The sequence below is a fragment of the Lynx rufus genome, unplaced genomic scaffold (genome assembly GCF_022079265.1).
Source record: "Lynx rufus isolate CCGP_SWC_20201006 ecotype Redwood Valley unplaced genomic scaffold, mLynRuf1.p SCAF_15, whole genome shotgun sequence".
NCBI lineage: Eukaryota > Metazoa > Chordata > Mammalia > Carnivora > Felidae > Lynx > Lynx rufus.
Window position 1 is genome coordinate 34,016,260 of NW_025814829.1, and position 12,900 is coordinate 34,029,159.

At 43.6% G+C, this 12,900-nt stretch overlaps 1 pseudogene; it reads left to right on the forward strand.

The window, feature by feature from the left end:
• Positions 1-11,578: 11,578 nt before the first annotated feature.
• On the forward strand, positions 11,579-11,921 carry LOC124509849 (cytochrome b-c1 complex subunit 7-like; annotated as a pseudogene).
• Positions 11,922-12,900: the final 979 nt, after the last annotated feature.

Here is a 12,900-nt window from a genome sequence, read left to right on the forward strand (position 1 = left end):
TGTTGAGGGACGGGCGGGGAGATTTCGAGGCCCTGCATTTTCCCTCTCCCCCGCTGCTCTCCTTTGGTTGTTATTGTTGCTGCTGTCAGTGACATTTCACAGGTCATTACTTATTCTCGAAAATGCCCTCCAGTGACCTGGCAAAAATATGTAGAAGAGAGGCCCTTGGACTAAAAGTCAAGTGAATTAGCACTTTCCCAAACTCCCTGTGTGAACTTGGACAATCTTTCCCTGCCCTTGGTCTCAGCTTCCTCTTTAAGGATGCCACAGTGGAAAGAGAGTGGATTTGGGGGCTAAACGATCATGTGCTTAAACTACCAGACCTCCTTTTACAAGTTACGTGACCTTGGAGAAGTTCTTCACTCTCTTAGCCTCAAGGGTCTTCATTTCTAACATGAGGATAACATGTCCTAATACGTAGAGCGGAGAGGAGCTCTAAGCCAGTTCAGGTATGTAAAACGCTTAGTTCCACAAACTAGGCACCCAAATATGTCATTTGCTTCACTTGTCTCTACACTGGGCACTATAGGCTGAATGTTTGTGTCCTTCCAGATTTCATTATGTTGAAACCTAATGCCCAGGGTGACAGGTGTTAGGAGCTGGGGGCCTCGGGGGGTGATTTGGTCATGAAGGTGGAGTTCTCATGAATGGGATTAGTGCTCTTATGAAAGAGACCCCTAGCCTAGTCCACTCTGTATGGACGAAGCAGGAAGGCAGCTGTCTCCAATCCAGGAGGGGGCTCTCACCAGTACTCTCACCATGCTGGCACCCTGCTCTTGGACTTCTGGCCTCCAGAATTGGGAGCAAAAAGTTTCTGCTGCTTCTAGGCCATCCAGTCTGCGGTGCTTTGTTATAGCAGCTCAAACAGACTAAGACAACATGATTTCACCATCTCCTCCTTAGGAAGTTGTTTTAAGGATCAAATGAAATTCCAGATGATAAAAATCCCCCCAAACCACAAAATGCTATGCATCTGGAGTCACAGAGGATTAAGAAACACAGAACATAAGTAATAAGATACTATTGTATTATGCTCCGATACCCAAAGAAAATGACCTAGTGTTTTCGAAGTATTTTTAAAACAATTTTTAAGAAGGAAACCAGCATGGATTGTTTTATTATAAGAAGACAGTTGAGGGGAGGGGGAAGGAGATGATGCGTGTGGTAAGGTATGGAACGGTGATAGAAGTGCCTCTGAATTAGAACTGCATCCTGGCTCATCAGCAAAGTGAGTCCAAACCCAAACTAAAAGTGTCAGAACGACAGCAACAAAATTCGTCCGATTACCATCTCAGTCTATCTTTAGCAATTCATGCCCATTGGAGGCTTTGTGAAGATGGCTAATGGCTCAATGTCATCATCGTGGCCTCCTGCTGAGTGTGCTGGGCATACAGGAACACCTTGGACATCTGCTACTTCAGTAGGACAACACTTTCTGAACAAATTCTGTTGCATGGAACACTCTGCCACATAATTTTCATAGTGCTCTGGAGTCAAATAGGTTTAGGAAAATCTTTACCTCTCTCTCAGACATTCACAGGGTTTATTTGTAAAGTAAAGCTTCTGAGAAGTCCTGCAGACTTCAGTACATTTGTTAAACACAAAATTTTCCAGACTAACTAGACCATACGACTCTTCCCCTTCCCTCAGTCCACAGAGTCACAATAAATATCTGTTAGAATAGGGGTGGCCCGGTCGGTTAAGTGTCCGACTTCAGCTCAGGTCATGATCTCACAGCTTGTGTGGGTTCAAGCCCTGTGTGCTGACAGCTCAGAGCCTAGAGCCTACTTCAGATTCTCTGTTTCCCTCTCTCTCTCTGTCCCTCCCCCACTTAGGCTCTCTTTCTCTCTCTCTTTCTTTCTCTGTCTCTCTCAAATATAAATAAACATTTAAAAGCTTAAAAAAAAAGAATAACATTCTGCATGAACACAAATCAAAGAAGAGGTTTATTCAAATCAAAGAAGAGATTTTTCACTCGCCACGGGCTCTACTCGACTGGGGACACAGTCAATACGCCACAGAGCAAGGCTGGTGGGAAACCAGGGCTTCAGGGCCTTTGCTAAATAATTGTGTCTATTTTCCCATCAGTGTGGAACAGGATGCCACTCTGAGGAGCAGAAATCCTAAGTACCCTTTCAATAGAGTAAACGTTCAGCACCATATGGTCACTGGTCTTGGGCACGGGGGGCCTAAATAATCCCACACGGTGCCAGAGAAGACTCCTGGGTTTGGACATCAGGCTTGCCCACAGCACAGGGGAATGCGTAGAGGAAGAAAGCGGAGGCATTACCCTCCTTCCAGAGCGATACAACAAATGCACCAAAAATTGCCCCAAATGACTTGTTCTCCCTCCCCTGCTCAAAACCATTTCGGGTCAAAACGGTAGCTAAACTCGCCATTGAGAGAAATCTGACATCTTCAAGGTGGTTGTATGGTTTTCTCAATTTTCTCCCTGAACATGGTTCTGGTTTAAAGCACAAAAGCTTAAATTGGGCAGTAAAAATCATACAGGGTGGCAGGGCACACATTTCACATCCTCTCCTAGCACCCTGCCCACACATACACACGCACACACACACACACACACACACACACACACACACATTCTTCTATTTATTTTCCTCCACTGTGCAGATTCATTGGCATCATCCTTCCCTCCCAGTGATGATCTACTCCATTGTCTTCTTGCCACACAATTCAATTCAAGACAATTGTTTCTTATCCACTGTGTGCCAGGCACTGAGCTTAGAGTCACCCGTTCTCAGAGTCATCTTGGAGCAGAGTCATCTTGGATTCTGTCGCTCAGGCACAGTATCTAATTGATCACAAAACCCCATCAATTCTACCTCTGCAATGCTACCCAAATATTACCAGATCCACTTTCTTAGCGGCCTTCGTCATTTCTCACCTAGATGTTACAAGCAGCCTGGTGCATCTTCCTGGTGTGTGAGCATCAACCCATTTCCACATTAGGGCAGCCAAAGATCCAATCATGATCCAATAAGGCAAAAGACCTTTAATGACTCTACAGGAAACAGCCTCAACTTTGGACGGCAGCCCTTCACAATTCCAGGTTTCAGGACTCCTGCCTTCTCCCTTGCCCCTACATCACACCTTCCCCAACAATAATTGGATCTTTTTCATTACTGTATTCTTAGCATACAATACTGGGTCTGGCACAAGACAGTCACTCGGTAAATCTATGTGAAGTATGTGGTATAGATGGATGGATGGATAGATGAAAGGGTGAATATATTGGTTTTCTATTGCTGCTGTGACAAATTACCACCAATTTAGTGATTTAAAAGAACATAAAGTTATTCTATTATAGTTCTACAAGTCAGAAGTCCCAAATGGGTCAGCAGGGCTGTGTTCCTTCTGGAGGCTCTAGGGAAGAATCTGTTCCCTTGACTCTTAGAGCCTCCGGAGGCTACTTTCATTCCTTGGCTCACAGCCCCTTCCTGCATCTTCAAAGTAAATCACTCCAAACCCTGCATCCATCTTGACATCCCTGCGTCCCTCTTACAAGAGCCTTTCTGATTCTACCGTTGGACCTGTCTGGATAATCCATGACAACCTCCCCCATCTCAAGATGCTTAACTCAGTCACAAATGCAAAGGCGCTTTTACCATTAAGGTAACATAGTCACAAGTTTGGGAGATTAGGACATGGTTGTGTTGGGGGAAGGGAGCATTATGCAGGCTTTCATGCTGAATCAATAGATTTTTCTTTTTAACAATGAGTGTCCTAGCACTATAAGCTGCCAGTGGAAATCATAAAAAGGTGAGCCTAAACTCTGCCTGGAAAGGCAAGGGAAAGCTTCACAGAAGGACTGATGCCGGAATTGAGTTTGAAGAACAAACAAGAGTTCTAAAGGGACACAGAAAGGCAGCCCTTCCGAGCGGCAGAAACAGCATAACCAAAAGCACAGAGGCGTGGGGATGGGAGCAGTGGGTTGACACGACGAAGGCACAGGTTCAAGTGGAGGGGGCGGCGACAGGGAGAGTGCACCAAAAGCAGGGACTTACTTGCCAAGCTAGTGAGTCTGGAGTTTCATCTGAAGTATGTGGGGAATCATTATGGAAGCAAGCAGAGAGAAGACATGATTACATCACATTCTAGAATAGTCGTATCCAGTCGAACTTTCTGCAATGATGGAAATGCTCTCTATCTGTACTGTTCAGTAGATAGCCATTAGCTACTTGGGCTAATTATGAAGTACTTAAACTGTGGCTAGCATGACTGAGGCGTTTTAAATTTTACTTAATTTTAATTAAGTAGCTGTGTGTGCCTAAAGGCTACTATCCTGGACAACATCAATATAGACCTTTGAGAAAGATCATCTGGAGAGTAGATGTAGGGTGACGTGGAAGTGTGAAAGACTGAAGGCAGGGAGCCCAGAAGGCATTGGCCCAGGTGAAAAGTGGACACAGTCTGAACTAAATCCAAGGCAGTAGTGATCGTAGCTGGTGGAGACAGTAGAAAGAAAAAAAAAAAAAAAACACGTCAAATGTAATATTAGGAGGATCTGATTGATGGAACTTAAGTGTAGCCAGGTCTAGGATGAGTCTCTGTTTCTCACTTGGGTGGGCAGATGGTGTTGTTCCTCAAGCAAAAGGAGCAGAGCTTAAAAGTTAAGATGATATTTTTAATTTGTTAACAGATGTAAGTCTGAGGAACCTATTAAATGGAGACATTCGAAGATAAGTATGTGTGGAGCCCAAGAAAGGCAGGCCTGCGCTGCGGGTATAGGTCTGGAAACCATCAGCGCGTAGGTGAGGGCTGAGCCCCCGGATGTGGATGGTTTGGCCCAGGATGAGTAAATAGCACAGAAAAACAGGAAGCAGAAGACAGAACTTCAGGGAACACCAACATTTAAAGGATCAGCAAAGGCTGAGGAGAATGAATTACTGAGCTAGGAAGAAAACCAGCAGAGAGTAGGGCCGTGGACTCTGAAGGAGGGAAGAGACTCAAGAAGGAAATAATCAGCTTTTTTTTTTTTTTTTTAGGGAGACCAAATGTGATAATGACTGAAGTGTTGCTGTAGGATTTGAGATGGGTGACCCAGCAAGGGGGTTGGAAGTAATGGAAGCCTGGGGATTCATGGGTGGTTGTGAGAAAGACAGCAGGGGCACCGCTGTGGACCCCAAGTATTAAGCCGTGTCTCAAAGAGCTTGACTGAGAGGAAAAGAGAAGTAGACTAGGGGCTAAGGGGAAGCACAAGGGCAAAAGATAGGTGAGATAAGATTTGTACTCATTTACATGTAGAGGGGAAAATGGAGACTGAACCTTGGGGGTGGGGAGCTGAAAACACAGGAGAGAGAGGAAAAGGATGGATAAGGCTGCCAGCTGTCCAGACCAAGCAGTCAAGTACTTTCGTCTTCCATATGATAAAAGCAAACAAGAGCACAGACATATAGATTCCACTTTCTAAATCCCATTTAAAAAAGAATTTTATGTGCCTAAGTAGTACCGTCTAATGTAAAATGTAAGCTATAACATAGATTCTTATCAACATGCTTTCCCTGTCAGGCCATTTTTGGTCCACAAATTCAATTAAAGTGCGTCTGGTATTTCTGTCAGAACCTCTGACACACCAGGGGATGACGGATGGAGCGAGGTCTCCGCATCTCAGAGAATGAGCCCCTCGCCGTTTGCCGAGCAGAGGCCAGAATGACCTTCTTTCCAGGAAAGTCATAGGAGACTTTATGGGAGTAAAGTTTCAAGAACACGACACTGTGCCCACCTCACCCCACAGGTCCCCATTGCTCCATTACCACCGTCCCCTTCCTCACACACGCAGACCCTGCTTTACAGAAGAGCCGGTGCCTTATTCTGTTCTGGCTACACAATATTTCTCACGGTTCTGGAGGTTCGAGTCCAAGACCAAGGCGCTGGCAGATTTGGTGTCTGGTGAGGGGCCCGCTTCTGGGTTCATACGTGGCTGTCTTCTCACTGTATCTTCACACAGTGGAAAGGATGAGAGATCTCTCTGGGATCTGTTAGAAGGGCACCATTACCATTCATAAGGGCTCGTCCTCCTGACTAAGCACTTCCCAAAGGTCCCACCCCCACAAACACCATCACACCGGGCATAGGTTGCAACATACGAATTTTGGAGGGATACAAATATCTCAGTCTATAGCAATGGGATAGCACAGTTCTGACCAGTAAACTTAGAGCTGTCTCTAGGTGGCCTCAGACAGAGTCAGGGGAACTGAATGGAGGAAGAGAAGTATCAGAGAGAGAGAAGAGGGAAATCCAGAGATCTCTGCAAGAGGGAGTGTGAAAGTAACGCTCGCGATACTTAGGGGCACCTACACATTTGGTTTCCCATCATAGATTTTGACCTTGGGAGTCACAAAGACATAGAGTCAGGTGATGTAATATGGGGAGAGTGACTGTAGGCCAGTGCTCTGCAAGCTCTCTGAGGAAGAGGAAGAGAGGAGAGGAAGGAGGGGAAGGAAGAAGAACAGGGGGAAGGGCAGAAAGAGAACGTGGAGGGAAGGCTGCAGAAAAGGCCAGTGCAACTATATTGTGCTACTCTCTAAATTCTTCACATATGCCCTTATCACCAGCCCACATTCCCAGTCAAATGCTGGGGTTGAAAATCTGTTCAATGTTAATGTGACTCTGGTGGAAGATTTTCTTCTCTTTATTGGCACTCCTAATGACAGCAGCCTGGCCCTGTTTATTCATTAATGCCTGGAAGTCAATACTGAAGTAGAAGACAGAAGACAAGCAAATGGCAAGGCCAACATTTATTCCTACGTCTCCAAGGAAGGGAGACCTTTCAAGACAGCCGGGATCTCTTGCTATCAGAAGCTAAGCAATAAAAAATGAAAAAATAAATAAAGTTCCAACTGGATAAAGAATTACAGATTACTCGTCATGTTCAGACAACGAACATGGGGCTCGGAGATGCCAAATGAATGGCCCAAAGAAAGAAACCAGAGCCCAGGTCTCCCAACTGTTCATCTATTCCACTGCTTCTGCAATTTTCAAGTTCGATTCCCTGGAGATGGCATGGGGAAAGGGTTGGGTGGGAGGGCGCCTAGTGGCGTATGGGAACTCTGTTTCCCCCACCCCCTCAACTATACCCAATCACAGTAATTCCTTTTTATCCAACACACATGCATGCACGCGCACACGGCTTCTGTTTAGGATTTCATTTGAAGAATATTGCTGTTGTTAAAAGTAAGTTTAACAAAACTACTGCCTTGCACCACATTTATATTTATGTTTTAGGTACAGGAAGCCATGTCCTGTTCTAAAGAGTCATTATCAAACATAGAAGGCGTTTTCCAACCCAAACGTGATGTGGGACTAATAAGGGACCTAACTGACAGGGGAAGTGGGTGGAAAGAGTTCAGGAGGATTCTTTCACTGGCAAGTGTATGAAAGTGCTTCTCAAAATTGTTTGTACATTGAAATCACCTGGAGAGCTTGTTAAAGCACAGATTGTTGGGCCCCTGGCCTGAGATTCTTACTCAGAAAGTGTGGGGTGGAGCCCAAGAATTTTCATGTCAAACAAGTTCCTAGATGCTGCTGATACTGCTGGTCCGGGGACCACACTTTGAGAATCACTGGTGGAAAGCAGAGACGGTTGAATAGAAGTAGGCGCTACATGAGGTCTGTATGATGTTTCAAACTCATCTTTTGGAGTAAGCATGAAGCACTTCTTTTCTTTTCTTTTTTTTAAGTTTTTCAATGTTCATTTACTTTTGAGAGAGAGACAGAGTGTGAGTGGGGGAGGAGCAGGGAGAGAGGGAGACACAGAATCCGAAGCAGGCTCCAGGCCCCAAGCCATCAGCCCAGAGTCAGCATAGAGCCCTATGCGGGGCCCGAACCCACGAACCATGGGACCTGAGCTGACGTCGGACGCTTACCGACTGAGCCACCCAGGCGCCCCTGAAGAACTTCTTTTCAAGGCACAATTTTTCTATCAGTAAAAATAATGTCTGGGACTTTCTAAGACACAGAAAAATGCTTCTGTTATAATACTGAATTCAAACACAATAGGATTTCAATGTGAGAAAAAATAGGAAAGAAACCTGAAATGTGCGAATTATATTCCTTGCTGCATAAAACAGACATTATTTGATCTCCAGACCTCATGTAGATATAGTAGTTGGTGGTTGATGTGAGAATAAATACTTATATCTATATGTCTATCAGAGCTACTCATCCATTTAAAAACCATTCATAAACATTGGGGTTTAGGGTGGAAATAAATCCCTATTTATATGCATATGAGTGTCATGTGCACTCATTCCTTCCACAAATATTTATAAATGCCTACCAGATGCCAGGCACCGTGCCAGGCACTAGGGAAAAGACGCACGTTCATCGCCTTCAGTCCAGTGAAAGAAACAGGAAGTGAGATAAGAGCTAGTGGAAGCATATGGAAAATTCTATGGGGGAGGAACCTTTCGATTTGATGGATAATGAGCTCCATTTGAGACAATTTAAGTTTGGGCTTGTGGGCTATCCGGGGAGAGATATCAAGTAGAAAGCTGGAAGTATGTGTCCGTAACACATGAGGGAACCTGGGTTGGAGATGTAGACTGAGAGTCTCTATCTAATTTTGAATATAAATGATTTCTCCATGAAAATGAAAGAAGTACGAGGAAAGGAATATTGAGGAGAAGAGGAGTGGCCAGTAAAGAAGACCGATAGTCTGACCTTGGGCTAACAGAAATGTAGGTAAGATAATGGATAAAATTAAGGACGTGTTCATACTTCTGTTTTAAACAATAACGATGCATTTGCTTGAAAATAAGATTTCTTTAGTAATTTAGTCAGCATGCCCTGCAGGAAAGGGAAGATATGCTGAATTACTCATAACATGTCTTATGCTTCCTGGTTAGACTCCAATCTTACTCAGTATTTTCATAGAAATCCTGCTGTCTTCTTTAAGTAAACAAAGATTATCCTCACAAATATAACTCAAAACCCTAGTTAATGTTTCTAATAGTTTTCTCTTTAAGGCCATTAACTTTTAGTCACTGAGTCACAGACACATATAATAATGGTCATGTGCAAAAACAATTCAGTTTTTATCATTTGTAAGCTAGTAAATTGGTGATATAATCTCTTACGTGCACATGTGCACAAACACACACAATCTTTCCCCCTCTTTCTTATACCTCACTTCTCCTTCTTTGGCCGTCTTTAAGGTACAATTGCAACACTGTGAACGTCACATTTTTAGTTATGGTTGTTATGAACTTAAAACCATTACTCAATCCATGGCTTAATAATCAATTCAATATACATTTAATAAACACTTTTGTTCATGCTGATACAATAGTGGGTTAGGTTACTGTCCCTGTATCCGCTGAATTTACTGAGCAATAAGTAAGCCTTTTTTGATCGGAGAACTCTGGCTTTCTAGTTATTTATGTATTTATAAATAAATATAAATATAAATTAAATATAAATATGTCCTTGTTTAAAATGTGCAGATGCTATTGTTTTGGTTTATTTTTATTTTGTTACACGTAAATATATAAAAATATGATTTCAGGTTATCATTCTGGTCATTGTACAAGATATACCTATGGAAAATCCTACATAAGGATTTAAGATTTGTAGGGTTGGGGGTAAAGGGTTGACTATAAAGAAACAGCACAAGGGATTGTTGGGGGTGATGGAACCGTGCCGTATCTTGACTGGGGTGATGTTTCCACAACTCTGCATTTGTCAAAACTATAGCACTCTACACCCCAAAGAATTTTACTATATGTAAATGTAAACGTAAACAAAAATTCTAAATTGCTGACATGATAGTTACTACTTCAAAGAATATTATTTAAAATAAAATTTGGGAGACACCCGGGTATCTAAGCGTCGGTTAAGTGTCCGACTTCGGCTCAGGTCATACTCTCACGGTTCCTGGGTTTAGGCCTCGTGTCGGGCTCTGTGCTAACAGCTCAGAGCCTGGAGCCTACTTCAGATTCTGTGTCTCCCCCTCTCTCTCTGCCCCACTCACGCTCTGTCTCTGTCTCTCTCTCTCTTAGAAAACATTAAAAAAATTTAACATTTAAAATAAATTTGACTTGTCACTTTATGTTTAAACCATTTACACACACACACACACACACACACACACACGCACGCACGCAAGTTCCCTGTATAGAACTTCCAGACAAAGTTATTTATTTGCTTGTAATCTTACTCCAGGGGAGTTCAGTTGACTTTCCCAAGGTACAATGGGAGGTGGCTGTGCAACCCTTTTTGCCTGCAGTGCCTCAAATTTCTACTCGTTCATTAAGAGAATTCTCCAGAGACAGATGTATTACAGCACTTTGAGAACAATATTCACACCCACTGCTGAAGAGTAAAAAGAGATCGCTGAAGGTTCAGCTCCGTGAAACAATTTAGTGGCTCAATGTGTTACTTAGGAACTAAATCCACGCAGGTACTTGGAAAGAAGCAATGAAGAATGGTGACAAATACCTCCCAGGGTATATGGGTATGAAGACTTATGCTCAAGTCTCCTCCGGCTTGGCTTCCGTGCACAACTAGACTTCAAGTCCGCGTCTCTCACGCACTCTGTTACCTCATGGCCATCGCTTGTGGGTGATGAATGCTAGCGTTCACAGAACAGCGTGCTGATGCTTTTTTTTCCTGCCATTGTATGTAACATGTTTTCTAATTCTTTTGCTCTATTCAGCATTTGACCCCAACGATAGGGGATTATGGTATTAACTCTCTACCCAGCACACATTCTTTACAGACTCTCACTAAATACTGTAAGCCTGCTGCAGAGAGGAATAAAAGTGAAAGCATACCGTCTGGTCTTAAGCTGAGCACACAGAGGGTCGTGATCCAATTGGAAGGGAAGCAGAATTTTTAAAAAGAAAGAGGTTTGACCAAATTTTAATCCTTGTCATTTTCATTTCTCTTACCCTGTGGATTTGGGTGATTTTATTTACACTGTCAGCTTGAGCCCAGGGATTGGAAATCAGGCTTTTATGGAGATTATTAAAAGTACATAGAGTACACTAAAGGTTGGGCTAACTGATATATGCTGCTAAAAATATGAATGTGAATGCCCTGGTATTAGATGCCACTGGCGTACATTTCATCCTCCTTAGAAGGTTATTCTTGGGAGTCCGACCTGCTACAATGGTAATGAGATGCAGGCTGTCAGGATATTTCTAATAGGTAGCAAATGACCAGGGATGGAGGTGAATTAGCATTACTCAGATGAGAAGGTAGCTCTTTATACCATTAATTCCAATGCAAAGTAATTCTGCCATCCTTCTCCTAAAAGAGAGGGCATTGTAAAGTAGCGGGGGGAGGAGGAGGGCAGGGTTAAAGCTTGAAGGATTTATCGATGGGCTGGATGGGCCACAATGTCACCCAGGTCTCTAGGCTGGGTTTTGCTCGGCACGAACTCCTCAGATGCATCACTAGCGACTCTTAGTTAGGTAATACCAGAGAGGCCTAGATCATGAAGAGAAAGCTCTAGAACTCAGTCACAGTCATTAAGCTCTCAAGAGGTAAAAACAAAGTGGCTTACCCCATCTCAAAATACTGGAAGCATTCAGTGCTTCAGTCTTGGGTCAAAATGGCGAGCAGGCCCGCTGCTCCAGCACCAAGTCGGTGGCTGGAGGGTATTTGAAAATGGTATTACAACGCTCCAGGGTTCAAGAAAGCCCAGTTCATGTGAGATGATACAGTATACAAGGATGATGATGAGAGAGAGGCCATAAGAAGTCTTCCTGAGAAAATTCGTAACGGCAAGATGTTTCGCGTAAAGAGAGCATTGGATCTGACCAGAAGGCAGCAGATTTTGCCTATAGGGCAGTGGACAAAATATAAGGAGGGTAAAATCTATCTCGAACCGCATCTGAAGGAAGTTACTTGGGAAAGAGAGAGAAGAATGGGCAAAGAAAGAATCCTGGAATTGAAATCTGTGGTTGCGGCTGCCTTAAAATATTTTGGAGAAGTTGGCTAAACCGGAAATGTACAATTTAGAACTACTTGAGCTGCAAACGTATTACTTTAGATAAATGTCTATTGTAATGATAAAGGAAAATACTAGAAGCATTCATGCTTCAACGAGGCAGGTTTAGGATCTCAAAGACATGGAAATACTCCTTCACAAAGTAGCTGCCTATGGGGGACTTGTGCCCTTGCAAGGTTATAGATTATGATAATCTAAATAGGCTTAAGAAGGTTTTAGAGAACTGCATGGATCACAGCTCTATGATGGATCACCAGGAGAAAATGGGGTATTTGAGGCACTTATTTCCAATCAAGGGGACCGATGGTATCCTGCTGCCTGCTGCATAGCCTCCTTAGGTGCCACTGATGGAACGAGAGTCACCGCCATGCTGAATCTCTCAAGTACGCTCCACACATAAAAACGAGGAGAAGGGCAGATGGCAGGAAGCAACTAACCAAGTGTTTATTTCACTTGGAGCTCTCAGTTTAAGGACTGAGGTTCGTAAGTCTCTGTTGTGTCCTCGATGCCTATGTATAAATGAAAATGTGCTATCCTGCCATAGAAAAAGGGGCTATCCAAAAAATGTGCTATCGAGGGGTGCCTGGGTGGCTCAACCAGTTAGGCCTCCAACTCTGGATTTCGGCTCAGGTCACGATCTCACGTTTTGTGAGTTCGAGCCCCACACTGGGCTCTGCACTGGCAGCTCAGGGCCTGCTCGGGATTCTCTCTCTTTCTCTCCCTCTCTCTATCTCTCTCAAAATAAATAAATAAACTTAAAAAAAAGTACTAGCTGACCAGGGAAAGAAAAGTTTCTGATTTGTAGTCATTGCCAGTTTCCGTAGAGCGCACACTCTCTGATTGCACGCTGCCAGCGCTTTAACGACTGGCTTGCAAACTATCTAAAGATGTAACAATCAGCACCAGCAGGAGCCGGATCCGGC